Below are 24,636 nucleotides of genomic sequence, written 5' to 3' on the forward strand. Positions count from 1 at the left end.
CACATGCAAGTCTACTGATTAAAGGTTTAGACTGCAATAATAAACACACTTACTAGGGAATATGTGAGTCTTAAACCACAAAATTAAGTACTTTACAGTGCAATCCTATATATGTCTATTCAGAAGAAAGCACCACTAAGCTCAAGGAGACTTAGGGTGCAATGCTCCTGGTAGTTACGCCGGGCTGAGGGAATTCAGGATGTGGTGTAGCTGCAGCAATGGGGAGAGGGTTTTGGCAGAGCCAGGCTGCACCAGCAGGAATCCCCCACCCAAGCACAGCCACAGCTTGGCTGGTGCAAGACCCAAAAAAGTGGCATTCTGTGGGTGTGTCAAGGGCAGAACAGAGAGAAGGGGAACTTATGCTGCATTCTGGCCCCATTCAAGTCCATCCTGCGCCCCCCAGTCTCAGCAGATGCTACGCCAGGAGAAAGGGTGGTGGGGAAAAAAATGTATTACTTTTCCTTCTGCGAAGCTCTGCCAGTGCAGCCAGCATGCTTCCCTCCCCAAGACTCCTGAACGGAGGTAGGATGTGGCAACCCCTTAAGCCGCCTACCCTTCCACCATCCTGACTCCAGGTATCTATGTACAGAGCTGTAGCCTCAATACCACTGAAAAAAGTCTTCATACACTTAATTCTGTGCTGGATTGGGCTTTTGTTTTTTGCAGTTACTTAACCTTAAATGTATGCTGTTAAACATAACAAAAAATTGTTATTATTTACTACATCTAAGAATATATACCATAACCGTAATCATAATAATGCCGTGAAAATTGCAATTGGATATTTCTGTTTTCCTAAATGCTCCCCACAAAAGTCTAATGGGGGAGGGAACTATGCACTGCATGAAACCTGACTCTTCAGCTAAAATCAACAGCTTTGTACCACATTCTCCTTATTCCTTTTTGCAGGGTGTAGCCAAACTTACCTGTGTTCTGACCTCATCAGGCTATGCATTGTCCTCTCTCTATCCACATAATTGGCTACTGCTGACTGCCAATGTGGAAATGTGCAGACTGATGGCATTATAACAAGTATAAATTTTACTACCCTTTAGAAAGGGTGGAGAGAGCACTAAACATGGGCAGAATATGCAGTTCCATTCTTAGACTGGCTTCAGAGATTTTCTTCAGCCCTTTGATTGGTCTCAAGTTTTCTGCTGAGTAACAACAGAGCTTTATCAAAACTGTGCTACATGTGACAGTACAAAGATCTATACCCCATAGACCTACCACATTAAAGATCCTAAACAGCATATTTTTATCAGCAGTGTGCACCCTACCCCCACCATATTATCTGTGCAGTACATTAAGCAGGTCCATTAAGTTCCACCCAGTTCAAACTTCACTGTTTATACATAGCTTTGGCATGATAAATGAGCCGTTATGGTCTATTGATTAAATATTACCTGTTACTGAATTGCTTAAATACAAATTTGCAAGATAAACTGGAACTGCTCAGACAGAATCATTACAGATTTTTGTGGTAATTAATAGGAATGTTATGTAAATACACATTTAAGTGATTTATATATTGGAACTCCAAATAAGCTGTTATAATCTATCATACGGCAATAAATTAGCTTTCTTGCAGGTATCTGACCTCTGCTGGAGTGTGAAAGACCTGCATATGTATCTCATGGAGGATTTTACCCCCACCCCAGCTTAACTTGAAATGCCACTTCCCACCTTACCCACCCTCTTTTTTAAAAACCATTGCAAACAGAAAGTCCAGTTAAACAAACTATGTTTTCAGGGATTGCTGTACAAATGTGGTCAGAAAGCAATGAAATGTTATCAGTCAGGTCAGATTATGGTAGAACAGGAAAGCAACCAAATACTGCCCCCTAAGTTTAAATAGCAAGATAAGCTTTAATGAGGCAGCAATCCTAAACTCACTTAATAAGGAAACCATCCCACCAAACTTAGTGGGACTTTTTTCCAAGTAAAATATGCATATGGATTGTACTACGTGCCAGGATTATACAGGGAAAGGATGCCTTAAGCATCAGGAGCTCTAGAGTAGGGTTGCCAGATCTCCATTTTTCAGCATGAGACTCCAATTTCTGGGGGTCCCCTCTGGCTCTCCGGCTGACTCACCTTAATCTCCAGACTTTCAGCTTTCATTTAAAAAAAATTAAGTTTCTAGGTGGTCTGGTTCCAGAGATACACACCAAAACATCAGCCGCCGTCCCACACCTTCTTGGTTGCTCTAAATTCTGCTCTAATCCCTGACCTTTCAGGTTTTTAGCCTATAAGAAATCAGGGTTGTGATTGACAAGGAATGATAAAGACAAAAACGTAGAGTCAAATTGAATTGTCTGCCTTCAAGTAGATTCTGACGTACGGCGACCCTATGAACAACGTTTTCATGGTAAGAGGTATTCAGAGGGGGTTTGCCATTGCCCCCCTCTGAGGCTGAGAGGCAGTGACTGGCCCAAGGCTCAGAAACATGCTTTTTCCTGCTTTTCTGAACATCTCACAGATTGAATAAGTAAGCTTTCAGTCTTTTTCTCTCCTGTGTGTAGGAGTCAGACAGATTTAAATTTTGAAGAGGGCAGCGTTTTACAAACTTCCCAAATTGAAGCTTTAACCCTCTTTTCTCTTCTCCCAGGCATTTTAACATCATTTGAATAATATGTGTGTTTAACTTGCTTATCTGTTTTGTGGGTTTTAATGGTTTAAATTTGTATACTTGTTTTTAATGTTTTTAATTGTTGTAAACCACCCAGAGAGCTTCAGCTATGGGGCGGTATATAAATGTAATCATCATCATCATCTAGTACTTGATTTTCCAGAGTAAACACACCCAGAGTAAACCCCATTGAATTCAATAGGGCTTCCTTTTGAGTAGACATGGTTAGGATTGTGCTGCAAATTGATGGGATTTTTGAGTGAACATAGGAAAGAATTGTGTTTGTGTTCTCTATCTTTCTCTGCTCCTCCAATCCTATTTTTAAAGCAATTAGGCAGGGCTTACTTAGATGTCACTGTTTTTATGATGTTGGAAACTAATACTGTTTTTATTTTTTTTAATGTTCTGCAGTGATAAACTGGTTTTGACAATAAACTATTATATGGGGTGTATGTATTTTTACATCTCCAATGTGTGTGTATATGGGAATCTTTCCAACAACCCTGTGAGGTAGGGTTGCAATCTGGAAACCAAGACAGCTCACAATAAGAAATAAACCCAATAGTCATAAAAACAAGTATAAACAGTTGAAAAACAGCTTAAAGTGGCATGATTCTGAATTTTGGGTTGCGTGAATGAAGTTGCTTATCACTTGAGGTTGCATTCTGTCCCTGTTTGAATAAGCCCCACTGAATACATTGGGACTTGCTACTTAATAAATAAAGGTAGGATTGCACTATAAATATCTTTACAGTTTGTGTAAATAATAAATATATTTGATAGTCATGCTTATACAAATATTTCTTCATTTATCATATTTTTGGTTTTTGGTTAGGAATCCTGACTGGTTGTGAGATGCTTAGTTTTCTGCCTTACTCATAGGAATCTTGTTGTGGTTGGTATGGTATTGCGCATTTAAGAAATCATCACTGTCTTTTGTTCTTTTTCTATTTGCATTTCATTTACCTTTATCCTCACTCCCTTTCATCCATAGAAGCAACAACAGTGGTTCCATGCATTCCACTCAACCTTCCTAAACCCACGGATGATTCAGCTTGTTGTTTGTTTCTTGTCCAATAGTGGTAAAAGAGAATTCACATACTGGGCAGCGCGGCTGCAATTGTTGTTGTTCCTAAGCTACTGCCTATGAAGGTAGGCCAAATCATGTGCGCTTTCTCTCTGTCAATTATATTCACTGGAATAGGGTTGGTTGATAAAGTGACTTTATAGCAGTCCACAGGGGAGACAGAAAAGGGTAGAGAATCTTCTTACTCATTACTCAGACCTCTTTCTGAAGTGAAGGGTCAAATCTGTAAAGAAATTTGGATGTGAAAAGGTAGGGACAGGGCATTCCAGGCAGGGGGTTGCCAACCCTACTTGGATATGGATATCTTTGCAGAGGATCCCTTGTCAAGCTTTACCAACAACACAATCTAAACCATATCTACTGAGAAGCAAGTCCTATTGAGTTCTATGGGGCTTAGTCCCTTAGTAAGTGTGTTTAGAATTGCAGCTCTTCGGGGACATACATCTTTATTCCTGAGTGCTCCCATCTAATCTCCACAACACTAGGCTCCTTTCTTCCTACAATGGCCTTCTGGTGACTGGCCTGGCCTAAGGGCACTTGAACCCTTTTTGCCAGAAGCTAATTGGCTAGGTTAAATGTTCCCCACCCAGGCTCCATATTTTACCTAAGATTTCTATCTTAATTTCCAATCAGATAAATGTTTTTGTATGAATTGTACGTGCCAAGCAACTGTGGCTGCTGCTTAATGTATCATGCTTAATGACATCACTGGGACCCGCCCCATGACCTCACTTGGACCCACCCTGTGACATCACTTGGACCCGCCCCATGACATCACTCGGGCCTGCCCCCAAATTCTCAGGGTTTGGGATGCTTCTGACCTGGCAACCCTACTCTAGAGACAGGAGGAGATCCCCTTCCCCTCTTGTAGATAATGGTGGGTCCTCCATCTTGTCTTGCAGTGCAGGCTTTGACGCAGATGCCTCCTAGGGTCAGTGAAGTACAGACATGCAAGCAGGAGGCAGAGAGGAATTGGTGTTTCTCATAGCAAGTGTTCTCTTTAGGCACACCTATTTCACAATTAGAGAGATAAATCCACCCTGAGGGTGTGTTTTAAGAAAGAGAGAGAGAAGCTGTACATGCTGCGGGCTGCGGGCAGCGGGCTGCCCAGCAATGTGCCAACACCAGTGGGGGGTCACCTTAAGGGAAAGACTCCACAGGGGATTACCCCTTTGGTGTCTCCCCTTTCTGGATGCCATTGGGGGCCAAGGACTGCACCACAGCAAAGTGGTACATAGGGTGAGGAAGGACCCTGAGTGAGAGACAAGAAAGTGGAGATCTCTCAGGGAAAGAGAGGAGGGTTTGTCATTCTCAAGCTGGGGGGGATTAAGAGTTATTTTTGTATAGAGACAAGATTCTGTACTTGTACATTGTTTTTGTGCTTTATATACCCTGCTCCTGATTTTCCCCTTTTATTTCCTAGGTTGTTGGTGATGTATGTGTAATACGTTTAATATTTGTGCCTGACATAAGTTATGGGACTTTGTATTGTGTTATGTATTTATTATTATAATTGTTTTCATTTTTTGTATTGTATAGATATTAAGTTATGTATTGACATAAATTGTTATGTTCTGTGTTGTAAATCACTCTGTGGTCTCTTGTCAAAGGGTGAGATATAAATTTAATAAATAATAAAATAATAAATGTAGGGGAAGAGACTATGTGGCTTTGCAGATGTTGCTGGACTAAAATTCCCATAATCCCTGACCATTGGCTATGATGGCTGGGGCTGATACGAGCTGGAGTCCACAACATCTGGATGGCCACAGGTTCACCATCCCTTCTCTATTATCTGTTTTAGACTTGAGTAATGCATTCAACAAAACTGAATGGTAGGATCAGATTGCAGATGAACCAAAACAATATCCTGTATATAAAAAATAGCAGAGCAGAGAGAAAGGTATTGACTTAACTCTGTTCATGATGTGCCAGATTTTCTGTGCTGGGAATGTTTTACGTGAGAAAGCATTCAAGAATTTGGTCTCCTATGTGCAGGTATAAAACCCAGAAGAATGCCACCATTTTGTTGAACGGATGGCTCAGCCTGAGGAAGAATTGACTTGTTAGTGGAACACCTGAAGCGATAGAAGTATGTACTAGGAGAAAATCCAAAACTGAAATCTTCCTTCAACTCAGGTAATATGGAGCAAGCCAAGTAGTAAAGGCATAAACTGCCCAGAGAGCTTCGGCTATGGACGGTATATAAATGTAATAAATAAATAAAATAACACAAATCATACTCACTGAAGAATTCAGGTAAACTGCTAAAGCAGATATTCTGGTGGTACTCATGATCCTTCAAATCTTTGAGCTGTAATCTCATATCACATTCATGTGTTTGAGAACTGTAATAGAGAGGGTTTTTTTTAAAAAAAAAAAGCTAAATACAGTCACTTAATTTGCTGTTGAAGCAATTATCATTCAATAGACCTCTCAAAGAAGCTGAAGGGCTTTCATCTGAAGGTTTATTGCGAGGACAAAATGGAGAGGGAGGAGAACTATGTACACCACTTTGAGCTCCTTGGAGGAAAAGTGGGATATAAATGTAACAATAAATAAATAATAAATCCATTCGTAGGTGAGATCCTTTCTTAGCTGGATGAATAAGCCTGCCATAATGTCTGAATCTTCTCTTTGTCTTTCACTTCTGTCCACTTTTGGCTTGGTGGCCACTTTGGAAATGCTGTCCTTACTCCTGTTGAAGGACAAAATCAGACTTTGCACTGAAAAAAGCTCCCGATATCCCAAGCGGAAGCCTTAGGTTTAATTAAAGTGTGGTGAGCTCATTTCTGCACAAGGATAGTAAAAGACCCTAGGTTGAAGAGGATAACTGTACTAAGGCACCATCTTTAATTGGTGACATCCCCATCCCCAAAACTGAAATCTTCCTTATGAAACACTGTTGTTTCACTGTTTTTCCTTGACAGAACATGTTGTTTAGTTCACGTTTGCTTAGTTCACATGTAAAGACTGCATAATTTGTTTTTTTTTAACTTTGAGAAAGATCAAGATGGTGATCGAGCATTTCTAAGTGTTATTAGAAAAGAAAAAAAATCAGAATTAGAGAATAAAATTATATCATCTCCCTAAAGTTGTCAGGATACATTCAAATCCATTCATGAAAAAGCTTAAACTAAATGCTCATTAAGCTGCTCAACAATCCTATAAATGAAGCTGTAATAAGAATGGGAAACTTTGGGTGCCAAAGTTAGTGTAAAATAACCTAAATAATGACTACTGTTTCAATTTGAACCATCACACAATAGTGCCAGAGTTGTGTTTGTTTTACATATCTCCAGTATAGAGTATGAGAATGTTTGCTTTTATTTTATTTTTAGGGGAAGCAAATTTTTATCCTGTAAAAATTCTTGAAAACATGTTGGCAATATCTGGTAAACTCTCAGCAAACAGAAAGCAGCTAGACAGCATTTCCAATAGAGAAGGGGTCCAGCACTCTGGACAGTTCCTCCTCGGTTCCCCATTATGCCACAATTACTGCAATTACTGATACACAGCACCATCCTTTAAATATGCATACATCAGATATTTTATATAAATAATATTTTGGGGATTTTCCCTCTCGCTTGGAACACTTTTTCCTGCATCATGCTATGCCTTTGTTTATTCTATGTTCCTACATGTCCTACATTCCAAAACTCCCTATCCTTTCCCTAAGCCACTGCCTCCCAAAAACTTTGGATCTTTAAAACATAGTAATATGGTGTCTTCATCAGCCCAAGTATAGGTCCTTCTTTTCTAGCCTGTTGCCTCTGATGTTTTAAATAGTGATGCTGAAATGGATTGACGAAACTTTGGACGTTATAGAAACAAAGCATACCCTTTCCCACTGCTCTATATTGGCACTAGGGTAATGATTTAATCCTTAGGGTCTGGATAGGCTCCAACAAAACTGAAGTGGTTCTGATGACAATCTATTAAACTGACACTTTTGAGGGAAGACAGCTTCACAAAACCACTTAACGATACTGTGCTACAGACAGCTGAATAAGGCTTGTCTGCCTGTATGGAGTCAGAGGGAGCCATATGATTCTTTGGGGAAGAAAAACAACATCTATTTTACAGTGAAGAGTCTTGCTTCATAATACTAATTCAGATGCATTTAAAACAGGCATCTCAACTGTTATACTTTTTTTTGCCACCAAACAACATTTCCTAACCAAAAGAAAAGAAAAGAAGTTAGGCACTTGTTAGAAGGGGAAGGTCAAGAGCAATGAGACATTTTGTCTAAAAGCAGCAACTGAAGCTGCAAACAACCTTTTAAAAGGTCACTGCCCAGACATGAAGAAGCCAAGACATCATGGTGGCATGAGGGCAGAAGTACATTAGACTTCTGACTGACTGACTGATTAGGCTTCTGAGCTAGAAAGAGCTGGATTCAGATAGGACCTCAAGGCTGCAGGGGCGCCTGGCCATGGGAATCTGCTGTGTATGTCATGGGAATAAAAAAAACAGATCCCTTATTGGAAAAGACAGCACAGTCTGCATCTCTTCTGTGTTGGAACTGTGGAAGAGCAACTCCTGTTTGTGTTCTTTTGTTTGTATCTCAGAAGGAAGATAGAGTTAGGGTCCTCCACCTGGCTAGGCTTACCTACCTTTATCTGTGCTGTTCTCTACCAAACTTCCTTCTGTTGTAAACTGATATGCTCAGGAAAGCTGACCTGGCCATACTTTGTCGTCTTCTTCAACCGTCCAAGGAGAGAGGAGACATCTTTGTCTCTCCTGAGCCATGAGGACAATTCACTAATAGGCAAAAAACCTTGCGGTTTAAGAACGTACCTATAGCCCACAGATATTTCTATCAAACTTTAAAAAGCAGGGAAACTGGGCAACTATAGTAAATGCACCAGGGGAGCAGGAGACCTGACCTCCTCTCTGAGATATTGTACTGCCCTATAAATTTGTAAAAATGCAAACACCATTTAGGTTGGTCTTTCACAGTCCAATCCACTTCCATGTTATTCTGTGAACATGGCTAATTTTTAATGAATTTCAACAGATTATAAGAACTCTGGCAGAAAAAAGTCCAAAAGGGCTCTGGGGTTTTTTTCTCTTTTTAGACTTTGAACTCTCTATTCTCTCTGACTGTTTTGTGTATTGCCATGAAAATTGAGATGGTTGTTAAGCAAGCGTTTCTGAGTTCAGGACTATACGTTTTGTAAGGTTTGTTCTGAAATGAGCTTATGGGAAGCATCAGAATGGCAGGGGGGTATTTTCAATTTAACATTGGGGAATGTGAAAAATCCACGCTGGCTATAGTATACAGCCACTCTTGTGGCTGTATAATACCCAAGTCTGGGCATTGCGCCTCCAACTAAGTTAGTTAGAACTAGGTATGCCTTTCCTATCTGCTATGTGTTTCTATACAGTAAATAAAGTAGCTTTTCTTATTTTACTGAGTCTTAAGACTCAGTTATCTAAATGCAGGGTAAAAGCCTGCTACTTAGGTAAATACACACACTGGCACACACGCGGCTCAGACCACGGAGTATCTCTGCGTATTTCCATAACATTCTGAAGCCATCCCTGATGGGTGAAATGTGGACATTTACCAGTGTGGGTTCTGAGTAAAAGAACAATTATCTTGCGTTTCTCTTTGCCAGTAGTTTGGCATAGTGACTGGCCAATAGGCCAATTTCTGCAAGAGAATGCATTGGGGAAGAAAATGAATAAAAGCATAAAGAGAAAAATATGGTTATTATCTCTGTTGCTTTGCCCAATGGGGTCTAGGTGTCTAGGATCCACACCTAAAGAATAGTGATAAAGGCTAGATCCCTGTAGCTATTTGTTTTCTAATGGTATAAAAAATGCAACAGCTTAAATTCCTACAGATATTCTTTGAATTTACAGTTATAGCAGGTAGCTTGTGTTTGGTGAATTTCCATTTATTTGAAGGAGTGCCACTTACTGCTCCCAAATTAGATTATGAAAAAGCAGCATTTTGTGTGTGTGTGTGAGTGAGTGACACACACACACACACACACAGAAAGAGAGAGAGAGAGAGAGAGAGAGAGAGAGATTCTACTTGTGTCCCTCACTGGTCACCCGATCACTTAAATTTAGCAAGTCGCTTGGAAAATGAGAAATGTTACATCTCCTGCTTGGTTTCTTCCATTTGTTAAGCAAAAGATTTAGGTAAAAAAAAGCTATAAGCACTTTGTGTGAAAAACACTTCATACATGCTAAGTACTAGGTTGTATTGTCATAATGATTATGTATTATGTAAATGGCATGTAATTATCATTAGCTATCATTAATAACAACAATAATAGTGACTATATTTCTGCGGATCCTAGTAAATGTGTGTAGGAGGGAAACAGTGACTCATTCCATAAAAAAGCAAATCTCCTGCCTGTTATGTCCATGAAAGACTATTCTAATGAGCTGCTAATGGAATTTTGCTCATCTCAAGCCCACCACTTTTGTGGATATGTTTGTAGAACATTTAGAACTCTGTCCTACATTAATCCATATTCCGTTGATTATACAGGCTAAGCTTGCAACTATTTTTATACTTTTATTCAACCAAAAAATCCACATTTTGATATTCCACATATTAAAACAAGCAATTAAGAAATCAAATAATAAGATAGATCAAAGTTGCTATTGCTTCCCACTGCTGTCTTCTATGATGTTTTGTGGTCATGATGTTTTTATGAAACAATGTGGTTTTAGACTTTTGGGTTGGACCCCAACTAAATTCTACACAGAGCAGACCTAACTTAGGCTGCAATCTAATATACATTTACCTGGGAGTAAGTCCCATTGAAGCCAATGGAGCTTTCTTCTGAGTAGACATGCATTGGATTGCAGTGTTAGTCATGTCCATTCATTTCAATGGCCTAGTCTGAGTGTGACTAATGTTGGATACAACCTTATGTTTATATGATGAATGTGCCATGCCACGCGAGTGCTTGACCCTAAAAGGCAAACTTGAAATGCTTTAAATAAAGGAAAAACAATAAAAATTAAAACCAAACAATGATAGAGCAGGACAATCCCCTCAAAACAGCAGCAGTACAAATAATGTGTAGTGGTAACCATTCAAGGTTGCATTCAGAAACTTCAAAACACTTCTGAAACAAAACAAGTTGTAAAATATTGTACAGCTTGTATTTTCTGGTATCAGTCTCATCTGTTATAGCTGCAGCATTCCAGCTTGTTGCCTAGCTTTTCACCTGCCAATTATATGTAGACTTATTTATTTCTTTATATACCCTGCTTTTTCCATCTACTAGAATCCACAAGGCAGATTCTGATAATATAAAAGAAAGCAACAAAGCCAGATAGGAGGACGCGAGAACAAACATTGAGCCAAAACTCACTGGGCTTTGCTTCAAAACCTATTTCCAATACCCTGTGCCAAAATTAGCAAACTGAAATTCAAAATTGCTTCCGACTCCTAGGCAAAATAAGTTGCTCGACAGAAAGAGAGGTAAACAGTGGTCAGAAAAGGCAGGCAATGTTTGCCTAGGATCAGACATCTATAGTTCCACTTACCAGCTTACCACCATGTAGCCCTGACCCTCTGGGAAGGAGGACTCACAGGAGCTTCCAAAGGCTCTCATTCATTTATTTATCTGACATGAGTTATATACCACTTAATCAACAAAAATCTCCAAATGGTTTAAATAAGTCAATATAAAATATTCATTAAAAATACCAGGGGGAAATCAAATGATAAAAACCATCAGTTTTAAAACAAACATACAATATAAAAGTCACATGTTAAAACTACATAAACAATTTTTTTAGCAGGCAATAAAAACAGTACAGCGAAGGCACCTACCTGATATTTATGGACCTCATGGTCCAGTGTGGAGAAGGGAAGTAGCGGCAGGTGTTTCTGTGGCAGTTGCAAGACAACGAGTGAAAGAAAGTGAAAGAAAACTCCCTCTTTCTCGTAGAGGTGAGGCACCCGAAGTGAGGCACCGCCTCTCAGATGCACAGTGGTTTAGGGAAGGGAAGGAACAGAGGGAGAAGCAAGGGCGCGAAAACAGCCTCTCTTCCCTCTGGCAAGCAGAAAGGCCTTGGAAGAGAGGTGGCACTTCCTTTCAGTTGTTACCAGGATTTTGATTCTTCTGTTTCTTTTCTTATCCAAGTCTCCGAGCAAATGAAAGAAGATGGCTTCTCCCTCCAGCAAGCACAGACGGTTTGTAAGAAAGACGGGAGTTTGTCTCAGTTGCCCTGAGGTTTGGCTAAGAAAAGAAAAAGCAGGGACCACTTCCACAGTTTCTTATCTTCTTAGCCACATCTCTGACAAGGGAAACAAGACTCCCCCTTCCTCCAAGGCCTCTACTTGCCAGAGAGTTTGAGAAAGAGGAAGTTTCCTCTCACCTGTGTGGGAGTAAGGACAGAGGAGGAATCCATTTTAAACAGACTTATACAAGTAATTTCTTGGTTCTGATCCAACTGAGCTTTGCCTACATCGGACCACCTCTTACACCAAGAGCCTGGGTATTTTCAAAGCGGCTTATGCATTGTTGGTCATTGTTTTTTAAGCCTGACTAGTTATATTCACAATTATAGATTTTTCGCATTCCACAATGTTAAATGGAAAATACCCCCATGCCATTCTGATGCTTCCCATAAGCTCATTTCAAAACAAAACCTTACAAAATTTATAGTCCTGAACTCAGAAACACTTGCTTAACAACCCTCTAAATGTTCATGGCTATTCAGAAAACAGTCAGAGAGAATCAAGAGTTCAAAGTCTTTGGAAGAAGCCATGACTGTCTAAAGCAAAATAAAGGTCTGGTGTGGATGTGGCCAGAGACAGCTTTGGTTTAAATTTGGGTGGGAGGCTACATGTGCCTGCTGTGGAATAGAAAGGTGGGAAACCCTGAAAAAGAATTATACTGTTCATAATGTTGTCCTTTTGGAAAGGAAAGGAAAGGAAAAGGGGCTTCCCTTCTGCCCAGTGCCCACCCACACAATCTCCTCCCCTCCCCCTCCCCTTCCTGTCTTCCTCCTCCCCTTCCTGCCCATCCCCCAGGTCAGTTTCACCTACCCTAAGCATGATTGTACAGGAATAAATCCCACTGATCTCAAAAAGCATGCAAATGATCAAACCTGCCCTCCCCTCCTCCTCCCTCCTATCCCCTCCCTTTGACCCTTCCCTCCCCCTTCCTTTTCCGCTCCCTTCCCTCCCCATCCCCTTCCAATCCGCTCCTCCTCCTCCCCTTCTTCCATGGTCAGTTTTACCTATCCTAAGCATGACTGCACAGGAATAAATCCCATTGCACTCAATAAGCATGCAAATGATCAAACCTGCTGTCCCTTCCTCCACCCTCCCATCACCTCCCTTTTGCCCCTCCCCTCCCCCTTCCTTCACCACTTCCCCCTCTCCTTCCAATTCCCTCCTTTTGCTCCCCTCTGCCCCCTTCCTCCTTACCTCTACTTCTTCCCCCATCCCCTCTTCCTTTTTCCTCCTCCCCTGCCCACTCTAGGCCTCCCTCCCCATGGTCAGTTTTACCTATCCTAAGCATGATTGCACAGGAATAAATACCATGGAAATGATCAAACCTGCTCTCCCCTCTTCCTCCCTTCCATCACCTCCCTTTTGCCCCTTCCCTCCCCCTTCAAATCCCCTCCTTCCCCCTCCTCCTGCTCCCCTCTCCTTTCTTCCCTCTACTCTCCCCTCCCCCATGGTCAGTTTTACCTATTCTAGCCACGATTGCACAGGAGTAAATCCCATTTAACTCAATAAGCATGCAAATGATTAGACCTGCCTTTCCCCTCCTTCCCCCTCTCCTCCCCTCTTCCTTTTTCCTCCTCCCCTGCCCACTCTAGTCCTCCCTCCCCATGGTCAGTTTTACCTATCCTAAGCATGTTTGCACAGGAATAAATACCATGGAAATGATCAAACCTGCCCTCCTCCTCCCTCTCCTGCCTGCTCCCATGCCCCTTCTCCCCTCCCCATCCCGTGGTCAGTTTCACCTATCCTAAGCATGATTGCAGAGGAGTAAATTCCACTGAACTCAATAAGCATGTGAATGATCAATCCATTCCCAGCAAACTTGCACAGGATCCCATTTCTTATCTCCCGGATTAAAGAGCAGAGAAATTCACTAATAGGCGAAAAAACTTGTGGTTTAAGCCCACAGATATTTCTATCAAACTTTAAAAAGCAGGGATACTGGACAGCTATAGTGAATGCACCAGGGAAGCAAGAGACTGACCTCCTCTCTGAGATCTTGCACTGCCCTACAAATTTGAAAAAATGCAAACGCTATTTGGGTTGATCTTTCACAGTCCAATCCACTTCCTGTGTAGCTTGGAAGAATTTGTTAACATGTGCCTCTGAGCATATGGTGAGTGGTGGCAACACCTGCAATCAGCCCAAATAACAGAAACAAGGCATGTGCTTTGCTGATTCTGTTTTAGCAGGAAGGAAGCAACAATATTAAAACAGTTTATATAGGTAAGATAGTCACTTTAAATATGTTTGATTTACTTTGCAATTTTAGTGAAGTTTCCTATAGTAAATCATTCTCTTTTGCTTCTGTTTCTGTGAATATGTGAAATTCAGCAACACTTTGAAACACTAAAAAAAAGTTCCAAAAACAATTGTGGAATAATGGCACTGACTCTACTGCAGAATAGTTTCCAATGGACATGAGGAGTGTCTCAATTTGTACAAGATAAAACACTGGGAGTGTTGAGCCTCAGCTCCCCCAGGAGGATCAGGGAGGGGAGTCGGTCAAGCCCCAGCTTCCCCAGATACAGCAGGGGGAGGAATCAGAAGTAGATGAGGCTTTCAAGGACAATGAGGGAGGGGGTGCAGTCGACAGTCCCCACGGACAGTCCTCTCGCCAAACCAGACGTTGCTCCACCTACAGACGCCACAACAGAGCCGTTGGGAGATGACCTGGTGCACGCGCCAACTCCATCCCCCCCCAGGACTCCCCGCCTGGCACTTCAAACACTTCCTCGCCCCCTGAAGTCGAGACGGCACCTATTGAGCCTGTAGTGTCAGATGAGCCAGCGGAAGCTCACCCCCCTTCGCCCTGCGCGAGATGCCCTGAGAAGCAGGTCAGCCAGAAGGTGAAACTTTGGAGGAGTCAGAGATTACGAGCGAAGACCTTCCCTACTTAAGGCAGCGCCCCCTATATGGGGGGCTGAGTCAACTTTCTTCACACACTGCAGAGTATGCCTAGGTAGCTTAGTTAGGGACAGTAGTGAGTTAGCATAGTTAAGGTCTATGAAGTGCACTGCTTTTGATGTAACCATTACTCTAATAAAACAAGAATTAATTCCAGTCTCGCCTCCGTCTCATGTCTCGCACTCTGGGCAGGACAGGGAGGTGAAACATATTCTAGCAAAATTCTAGGTGTGCTCTATATTTTTAATTGACCATGCCCACCTTTCCTTCAGTGGAGTAGTTTAAGCACAGCTCAAAACATGCATCTTGGGCAGGCCAAGTTTGTTTTTTCCAACAGCTAGAGTCATTCCTGAAGTAGCAACATACGGTAATCAGTCTGATTTTACATCAAACTGCAGTTTCAGATTCAACTGTTGATGTGCCCAAAATAGAAATAGAGCATAACCTCCAGTTTGAAACACAAAAGGCTATCTTCACCATCATATGACATTGACCAATAAAAAGGTTTTGAAATTAATAAAAATAAATTTGACACAGATTTCTAGGATGAATAAAGAGAGAAATATAATATTGTAGGTTAGATTCTTTGTAGAAGCAGTAGTAACACAGAAAAGAAGCAAAGTAAGAAGAACACCAACAAACATACAAAAATGTAATTCTCCATCTTTGGAGATGGCAGGTATTGCCACCACTTACCATATGCTCAGAGGCACATGTTACCAAATTCTTCCAAGCTGGTGCATTCACTATAGCTACCCAATTTTCCTTCTTTTTAAAGTTTGATAGAAATATCTGTTGGCTATAGGTACGTTCTTAAATCGCAAAAGCCTGTTAGTGAATATTTATAAAAGTGTCAAGACCCATGGTAATATATTTCTGCAGCATAATTTTATATTAATACTGACATGGTTGTATGTATCTGATTATGTGCTGATTACATTAGGAAACCTGACTTGTATGAACATATATTATACATATAATAAATATAATAATGTGTACAATAATGCCTATCATATGAGAATTGTTCATAGTTTGTGGGAATTGATTCGTTGGTAAAAAAAAAATGAAAAAATGTGATGTGCCTCTTTAAGGTGCAAGACAGAAATTACAAAAAAAAATCCATACAAAGAAGCTCAACAATGAGATTTTCAGAAAAATCCATCCCTATGTTGGAGTTTGGGGGATTAAAAAAAACATAGGAGATACTCTGTTTCTTACCTTTCACCAGGAATCCCTGCACGTCAGAGGACTTGGGGGTCATGTGGGAGAGCTGGTAATGAGGACAAATAGAGGCCAGCTAATAAGCCAAACCAATGAAACCCTGCTTTTGATCCCGTCCTGGGTTTTTTTGGCTATCTCAAGGAAACTTTCAGAATTTTCAACAGAGTTTGATTAAACATGGTGTGGTCTGATGGCACATGAGGCTACTACCTTTCTTAAGCTTGCTGAAGGTCTGGAACTGATCAGTGCCTGGGTGGCAGAATGACTGAGAACCATATATACACTACCTTAGGTCCCATGATGGAAAAATTGTGTGGTGTAAATGTAATAATAGGTAAAAACACATGAGTATTTTTCATTTGGTGAATGTAACATCTAGCCAGGTTCTAATTCTAAAAAAGCTCTCTATTCAATAGGGATTGGTCCCATTCTTGCATTAGTAACTCTAAGTAGCTCTAAGAATCTAAATCCCATTGTCTCAGAACAGGAAACCATCCTATATCCAAAAGATTTTTCTTTGCCAAAAGAATGTCTCAGGCAACTTCAGTCCTGCCCAACCTCCAAAACTGGAGGAAAACCTTCACCCATCTCCAGTGACATAGACCAAGCCATGCCTCGTAACTAAGTGACTGATCCTGCAAGAGTTAGGGCTTAATAAAAGCCAATTTTGCAAGCAGTGGCATCACGAGGGGGGTGCGGGGGGTGCGGACTGCACCAGGTGACACCATCAGAGGGGGGGTGACTCTCAGCTTTAATTTTTTTAAAAAATTAAGTTTCTAGGTGGTCCGGTTCTTGAGATATACATAAAAACGTCAGCCGCCCCCGTTAAATCTTTTTTTAAACTACTGTATAGCACTTTGTAGCTTTAACCCCACCCATTCAGGATTGCAGCCAATCAGTGAAGTGTTTGTTTGACCTGTGGCAGTGTCTAGTAAACCTCCTTGCAAGGCCAGAAAATGGTGGTCCGTCCCCCCCCGTTTATCTGAAAATCTCATAAATTGGGTAAGTATGTACATTTCAGTTTTTTCCCCTTTTGTGTGTAGGAGTCAGATCCCGGGCAGTGTTTTGAAAACCTTCCCAATACTTGCTTTTGTGGGGGTAAAAGCATTGCTAATCCCATATCTCCAGAGTAAATCCCATTGAATTCAATAGGATTTACTTTTGAGTAGACAAGGTTATGAATGTGCTGAAAATCAATGGGACTTTGGAGTGAATGTAAAAAAGAATTGTGTTTGTGTTGTCTTTCTGTTCCTCCCTCCTCCAGTCCTATTTTAAAGCAAGTAGGCAGGGCTTACTTAGGTATTACAGTTTTTATTCTGTAGGAAACGAATACTGGTTTTTTAAAAACTAATACTGATTTTTCTGCAATGACCAACTGGTTTGACAATAAACTATTATATGGGCTGTATGTATTTATACATCTGCAGTGTGTGTGTGTAGTCTTTCCAACGACCCTGTGAGGTAGGGTTGGAAACCAAGGCAGCTCACAACAAGAAATAAAGCCATTTAAAATCCAATAACCATAAAGCAAGAATAAACAGTTGGAAAACAGCCTAAAGAGGCATGATTCTGAATTTTGGGTTGGGTGAATGAAGTTTATTTATTTATTATTTGATTTATATCCCGCCCTTCCTCCCAGTAGGAGCCCAGGGCGGCAAACAAAAGCACTAAAAGCACTTTAAAACATCATAAAAACAGACTTTAAAATATATTAAAACATCTCTGAAAATATTTTTAAAAGCTTAAAAAAATTTTTTTAAAAAAAAAGAAAGAAAAGGCTTAAAAACATATTAAAAAGCAATTCCAACACAGACTCAGACTGGGATAAGGTCTCAACTTAAAAGAACAAGTTGAAAGAACAAGTTCCTTATCACTTGAGGCTGTAGTTCTCTGCACACTTCCCAGTTTGAGTAAGCCCCATTGAATACACTTCCCAGTTAAGAGACATGGGTGGGGATCCTAAAATCACAAGCAGAGTTTTGATCATATAATGGATTTTCCCACTTCCTCTTTCCCCCTAGAAATCCATTCCTGAGCGTCAGGGGACCATCTGAAACAGCATCTGATGGTACACTAGCCCTATTCAGATGTTCATACTCACAACCCTCTGCATCCATTGCTGGACCCGTTGTCCCTCCAGTCCCCACATGAAGGCGGGAGGTCTGAAGCAGGGAGCCAGCTCTGCACATGTGGGCTTCCCACACAGTTTTGAACCCTGATGACACAGGAACATGAGAGGGTGAGTGACAAGGATACAGCAGAATTCAGCCCCACATTTCCCTTCACACAATGGTAATCATGTAAGGAACAGAATAGATTATTAGGGGACTGTAATAGCAGGGAGAATTTGCAGAAATCTGAGATCTCTTTTGCACGAGCGGAAGTATCTTCCATTCCCACAAGTGTTCCATAGGATCCAAGACAAAGAATGTACATACTGCTTTGCAAGCTCGGTCAGCTCCCACAATGGAGTCTGATGCTTTTTAAAAGAACAGTGGCCTTGTCCATAAGGCCAGGATCATCACATTGTAACTCTGTGGGAACTGCTATTTTCATCATGCCTCTCAGCAAGAGAATGGCTGACTGTTTATCTACCTTCTGGAAAACATAAGTCATTTTTCCCCAAAAACTGAAAAAGAAAACATTTCACAATTTAACATTATTTGAGTAGCTTTATTACACGAATATTTGGGTCCATTTTATTATGCAATCCAGGCTTTACCTAAAACAGGTGGTTCTCTCATCTCAACCTACTTGTTTTGGTGTCAATGTCAGGAATCAGGCTCAGAACATGAGAAGCAGTCACTGCTCAATGGGATTTATTGAATTAGTTCATAGACCATATCAATATGTGAAGTAACAGATTAGAAGAGGGTGCCACTAAGCATGTGCAGAGTACCTTTGTCTCACCATTGACTAACTCCAATCAAAGCTTGCACATATAAGAGTATGGAGGGATGAATCAGTCAATACAATTCCATGCAGGCATAAGCCTTTTCACCTCTTGGCTTAGAAATAAAGACACAGTGCCTTTGTTTCAGACTTGTCTATGTATTGCACTAGTTTCTTTTTCATTACTGCTGTTATTCCTGCTGCTGTTGCCCCTTAACGATTTGCAGCTAACAACAGTCAGTGGCTTGCTAATAGGCTCCATTTGTTTGCTTTCAGCATCCCTTGGGCTTTCATACAGCAAAGCACGCATGCGACCCTTAGAGGAATATCAAGCAGGGACCTTGGCTCTAAGATTTTGACAAGTTGCCTGCCCTTGCTCAAGCCCTGTATCTCTGCATGTACTAGGCCTGTCAGAACTATGGAGGCTGTCACCAACTTCCCCTGGGCAATCATCTGTACAATCACTGGGAACACTTGCTGTTCCCATTACTGTAACTTCTACAATACAGACAAGTCACTATATAACTTCATGGGTATTAAAAAAACCCACCACATCCAACTCAGTTAACAAATAGCACCAAAGAAAACATATTTTTCTGAGACATCTGGAACCACATTGCAAAGCCACTAATTTATCTGAAGCACATAAAAAGAATGTACAGTGTAACAGCATCAGGGAAATGTTTCCAGAAACCATCTTAAGACGTCATCTTATTGCAATTTCTTGGCAAAAACATACATTCTAAATGAGAATATCAATATATTAAACACACACAACCATATTAGGGTTAAAAGAAATAAAAGTTAAATGTCCTTTTTTAACCACTAAGATTTAAGTGTTGTTATTTTTTAACAAAAAACCAACAACTTTTTATACTAACGCTGTTCTATGTCTATCCCTTGCACATTTTTAAAAGAACTTGTCATTTTGCTGTTGCAGCTGGACTTGTCAGTTTTCAGCACTAATGGGTTGCGATTTGGTGTCAGGGGAAGTCAACAATCAATGCTGGAAAAAAGGGCTATCACTGCTGACACAGCCAAGGATGGAAATACAATGGGCCTTCGTTTGTAAGAAATAAAAGGAAAATTCTGTTTTGTGTCTTGCTTTCAGATTAGTGGTGATGTAGCCTTAGATAAGCACAGTGACCACTTCCTCTCTCCAAGACCAATCACTTAATGTTACACCTCATCCAAAATGAAAGAGATGTAATGCTAACATTGTGCGTGTGTGTTTTGTGCCTCCAAGTCAATTACAACTTATGGTGACCCTATGAATCAGTGACCTTCAGTAGCATCTGTTATAAACCACCCTGTTCAGATCTTGTAAGTTCAGGTTGGTGGCTTCCTTTGTGGAATCAATCCATCTCTCGTTTGGTCATCTTTTTCTATTCCCTTCTGTTTTTCCCAGCATTATTGTCTTTTCTAGTGAATCATGTTTTCTCATTATGTGTCCAAAGTATGATAACCTCAGTTTTATCATTTTAGCTTCTAGTGATAGTTCTGGTTTAATTTGTTCTAACACCCAATTATTTGTCTTTTTCGTGGTCCTTGGTATCTGCAAAGCTCTCCTCCAACACCACATTTCAAATGAGTTGATTTTTCTCTTATCCACTTATTTGACTGTCCCACTTTCACATCCGTACATAGAGATTGGGAATACTTGGGCTAACATTAATAGGCACAAAGTTTGTATGTATGGCTTGGAATGTGTAGAATGAATAATTAAAGAATAATGATGACCATTATTCTCAAAAGAGTGGCATAGATGCCTGAGCATCTTGAAGAAATTGAAGGAAATGCCCATTGGGCACCTCTGCTAAGAGATAGGAAAAGGGGTTTTTTTGCCAATTCCCTGTTATTCCTGCAGTCACGTCTCTCCCCCCCCCCAAAAAAAAAGTCTGTCCAAGTACATTGGGAGGTCTTCCCAGACAGTGTGGAAGATGACACAGGGGCTTTAAGGGAAAGAGAAAATCAGCAGAAATGGACCCACTTCCTCTGTCCATTAGTGGGGGCACCCAGTGAATGAAAAGCCCTTTGGGGAGCAGAAGGGCACAGCTAGGTACAATCTTATGACTCCATGTAGCACCATATGTTTATAAAAACGCAACAATCAGAGCCCAAAAGGCAAATTCTGGTAGAACAAAAAGGCTGGCAGGAGGGGTATGGGTACCATTCATAGATTTTGCTCATTCCCTGGTGAATATTAGAAAGTATTGGAAAATATTGTAATATTGGTTCCCCCACCCCCAAATAAACATAAGCAACCAGTTTTGTGGCAATTGCACTCCCTGCCAGCTGACTTCTCAGATTTTGTGGCAGCTTGTCCTCAAACCTCCAGGTGCTACTTGTCAATGCCATGCTCAGTCCATAACAACATCTGTCTTATCCATGATGTAATCAAGGATGGGGATGTTGACAGAGCGTGTATAACTGACACCTGGGTGGGAGAGCAGGGTGGGGTTAGTCTCTCCCAGTTGTGCTCACCCAAGTACTTGGTTCAGCACCATGGTAGGCTTGAGGACCAGGGAGGGGGGATTGCTATATCTACAGGAATACCATCTTGCTCTCCAGGCTCCCTGTTCATCTGAGTGCCAATCTGGAGTGTTTGTACCTTGTGTTAAGCCAGCGGGACAAATTGGGGGTTCTGCTGGTGTATCGTCAACCCTGATGCCCACCAGTCTCCCTACCTGAGCTGACAGTCCTGGTGCTGAGGACCCCAAGACTGTTAGTCTTGGGAGATATCAACATTTATGCTGAGTCCACTCTGTCTGGGGCAGCTCAGGACTTCATGATCTTCATGACAACCATAGGGCTGTCCCAACATGTCATTGGGCCAATACATGTAGTAGGGCACACTCTGGATTTGGACAGAGAGAGGGCAATCTGAAGGCGGGGGACATAAAACAGTCCCTGTGTCATGGTGAGATCACCTTACAGTGCCCTTTTCTCTCCTCAAGGGTGGGGGACCTATTAAGATGGTCCACTCACACAGACTGATGGATCCTATTGGTTTTCAGGGGGCTCTAGAGAGTTTACCTGTTGGCATGGCCGGCTCTTCTGTTGAAGCCCTAGTTGAATACAGAGATGACCCTTGCAATTGACACAATTGCACCTGAGCATCTCTCTCAGCTGGCAAAGGTCAGAAAGCTCCATGGTATATCCCGGAGCTAAGACCAATGAAGCGAGAAGGGAGACAGCTTGAGCATAGGTGGAGAAAAATTCCTAATGAATGCAAACGAACATTGGTAAGTGCTCGTGTTCAAGCCTACTCAGTGGCAGTGTAGGCGGTGAAGAAAACTTACTTCTCTGCCTCCATTGCGTCCTCAGCTTGCCATCCAGCTGAGCTGTTCAGAGTGACTAAGGGCTTATTACATACTGGCCTTGGGGAGGTAGTAGAGCCATCTAAAGACCACTGTGACATGCTTGCTAAGCATTTTGAGAATAATATGGCTTCCATCCACCAGGATTTGGACTCAGTTGTTCATCCTGATGATCTAAGTGAGGTGTCTGGAACGCCTTCTTGTCCGATGTCATTCAATGAGTTTCAGTTGCTGCAGCCTGAGGGCGTGGACAAGGTACTTGGTTGGGTCCATGCAACCACCTGTGTCTTGGACTCTTGCCCTTCATGGCTGATAAAATCTGCCAGGAAGGGGAAAGCTGGGTGGGCCAGGGAGATAATTAATGCTTCTTTCCAAGAAGGAGTGGTCCCAGGCTGCCTAAAGGAGAAGGTGGTAAGACCACTCCTGAAGAAGCCACCCTGGACCCAGAAGATCCTAATAGCAGCAAATGTCCCCTTTCTGGGCAAGGTTCTCGAGAGGGTGATTGCCAACCAGATCCAAGTACTCTTGGAGGAGACAGATTTTCTAGATCCATTTCAATTGAGATTCAGGCCTGGGTTTGGTATGGAAACTGCCTGTGTCGGGAGAGAGACAGGGGGAGTGTGACTTTGTTGATTCTCCTTGATCTTTCAGTGGCTTTCAATATCATCAATCATGGCATTCTTCTGGGGTGACTGTCTGAGTTGGGTATTGGGGGCACTGCATTACAGTGGTTCTATTCTTACTTGGATGGATGGCTCCCGAAGGTGGTTCTTGGGGAGCAATGCTCAGCTCCATGGGCTCTCCAGGGGTCCTCCAGGGGTTGGTTCTGTCCCCCATGTTGCTTAACATTTACATGAAACTGCTGAATGGGATCATACGGAGTTTTGGAGTGCGTTGTCATCAGTATGTTGATGACACACAGCTCTATTTCTCCTTTTCATTTTCTGCAGGTGAGGCAGTGGATGTGCTGAATCAGTGCTTGGTTGTAATAATGGACTGGATGAGGGCCAATAAACTGAAGCTTAATCCAGGCAAGACTGTGATGCTGTTGATGGGTGGTTCCTGACCGGTTTAGTGGTGTAAGGCCTGCTACAGATGGGGTCACACTCCCTCTGAAGGAACGGGTTCATAGTTTGCGGGTTTTCCTGGAGCCACTGCTGTTGCTTGAGGCACAGGTGGCCTCAGTGGTGCAGAGTGCCTTCCATCAGCTTAGACTGGTGGCCCAACTGCGACCCTATCTGGACAGAGATAACCTGGCTACAGTTATCTATGCTCTGGTAACCTCAAGCTTGGATTATTGCAATGCACTTTATGTGGGGCTGCCTTTGAAAATAGTTCAGAAGCTTCAATTAATGCAGAATGCAGCTGCCCGACTGTTGATGGGTTCAAGGCGAACAGGGCATATAACACCTATCCTGTTCCAATTGCATTGGCTGCCTATATGCTTCTGAGCTCAATTCAAAGTGCTGGTTTTGACCTATAAAGCTCTTTACATCTCAGGACCTCAATATCTTCTGGAATGCTTCTCTAACATGAACCTACACACCCTTAGATCTTCTTCTGAGGCCTTTCGCCAGGTCCCCCCTTTGAGGGAAGCTCGGGGGGTGGTAACAAGGGAGACGGCCTTTTCAGTTGTGGATCCCCATCTGTGGAATATGCTCCCCAGTGAGGTCTGCCTGGCGCTGTCATTGACATCTTTTCAGCACCAAGTAATGATGTATCTTTTCTCCCAGGCATTTGATAGATTGAGATGATGTTTTGTTTAAATATGTTGCCAAACCTTTCTGTGACTGTGTGGGGGTGGTATTGCTATTGTTTTGTTGTTGTTTATTGTTATGTTTTTATAGTCTGTTTTATTTCTTTTGTTTTAACATTGTGTAAGCCTCTTGGGGACCTTCAGGTATCACGAGACTAATAAATCTAATAAATCATCATCATCATCATCAAGGTATTGATTTAAACCTTGAAAGATCTTCATGGCCTGGAACCAGAGTATATATTAAACCTGCTTCTACAGATACAACTCTGCTCAGAATCTCATCCCTCTACATTTCTATAAGGCTTCAGGAGTTTCAAAGCAGGGGCCTCTCCTACAGGGCACAACTGCCTTATTCCCTGCACCGCAAGCAGCAAGAACCACTGGCCTGATCTCATCTGCACTGCCATGCTATACTACAAATGGCTGGAAAGGAATAGTAGAACTTCTGCATCACTGGGGACTGGAAGCCATGACAATGCAAAAAGATTCAGCCTGTGACCGTTCTATCTTGCCCAATTATATGACAAAAGCACTTGTAGATAGACAGTGAACTTTTCCCATATAGGAAAAGGTAGATTTTTTATTTCTCTCTGTTTCACA

At 41.7% G+C, this 24,636-nt stretch overlaps 1 long non-coding RNA gene across 3 annotated transcripts in view; it reads right to left on the bottom strand.

Annotated features, from left to right (window-relative positions):
- The window catches only part of LOC133383459 (uncharacterized), a 48,634-nt gene that overhangs the window by 11,356 nt on the left and 12,642 nt on the right, over positions 1–24,636 (bottom strand). For 2 of the 3 annotated variants that reach the window (XR_009762298.1, XR_009762299.1), the window contains exons 4-6: positions 18,167–18,280; positions 8,336–8,483; positions 5,967–6,067 (exon numbers count right to left, since the gene is read on the bottom strand). This is a non-coding gene — a long non-coding RNA (uncharacterized LOC133383459). The remainder of the gene's footprint in view (positions 1–5,966; positions 6,068–8,335; positions 8,484–18,166; positions 18,281–24,636) is intronic. The other variant, XR_009762300.1, reaches the window with a different exon arrangement.

This window comes from Rhineura floridana, chromosome 4 (genome assembly GCF_030035675.1).
Source record: "Rhineura floridana isolate rRhiFlo1 chromosome 4, rRhiFlo1.hap2, whole genome shotgun sequence".
Lineage (NCBI taxonomy): Eukaryota > Metazoa > Chordata > Lepidosauria > Squamata > Rhineuridae > Rhineura > Rhineura floridana.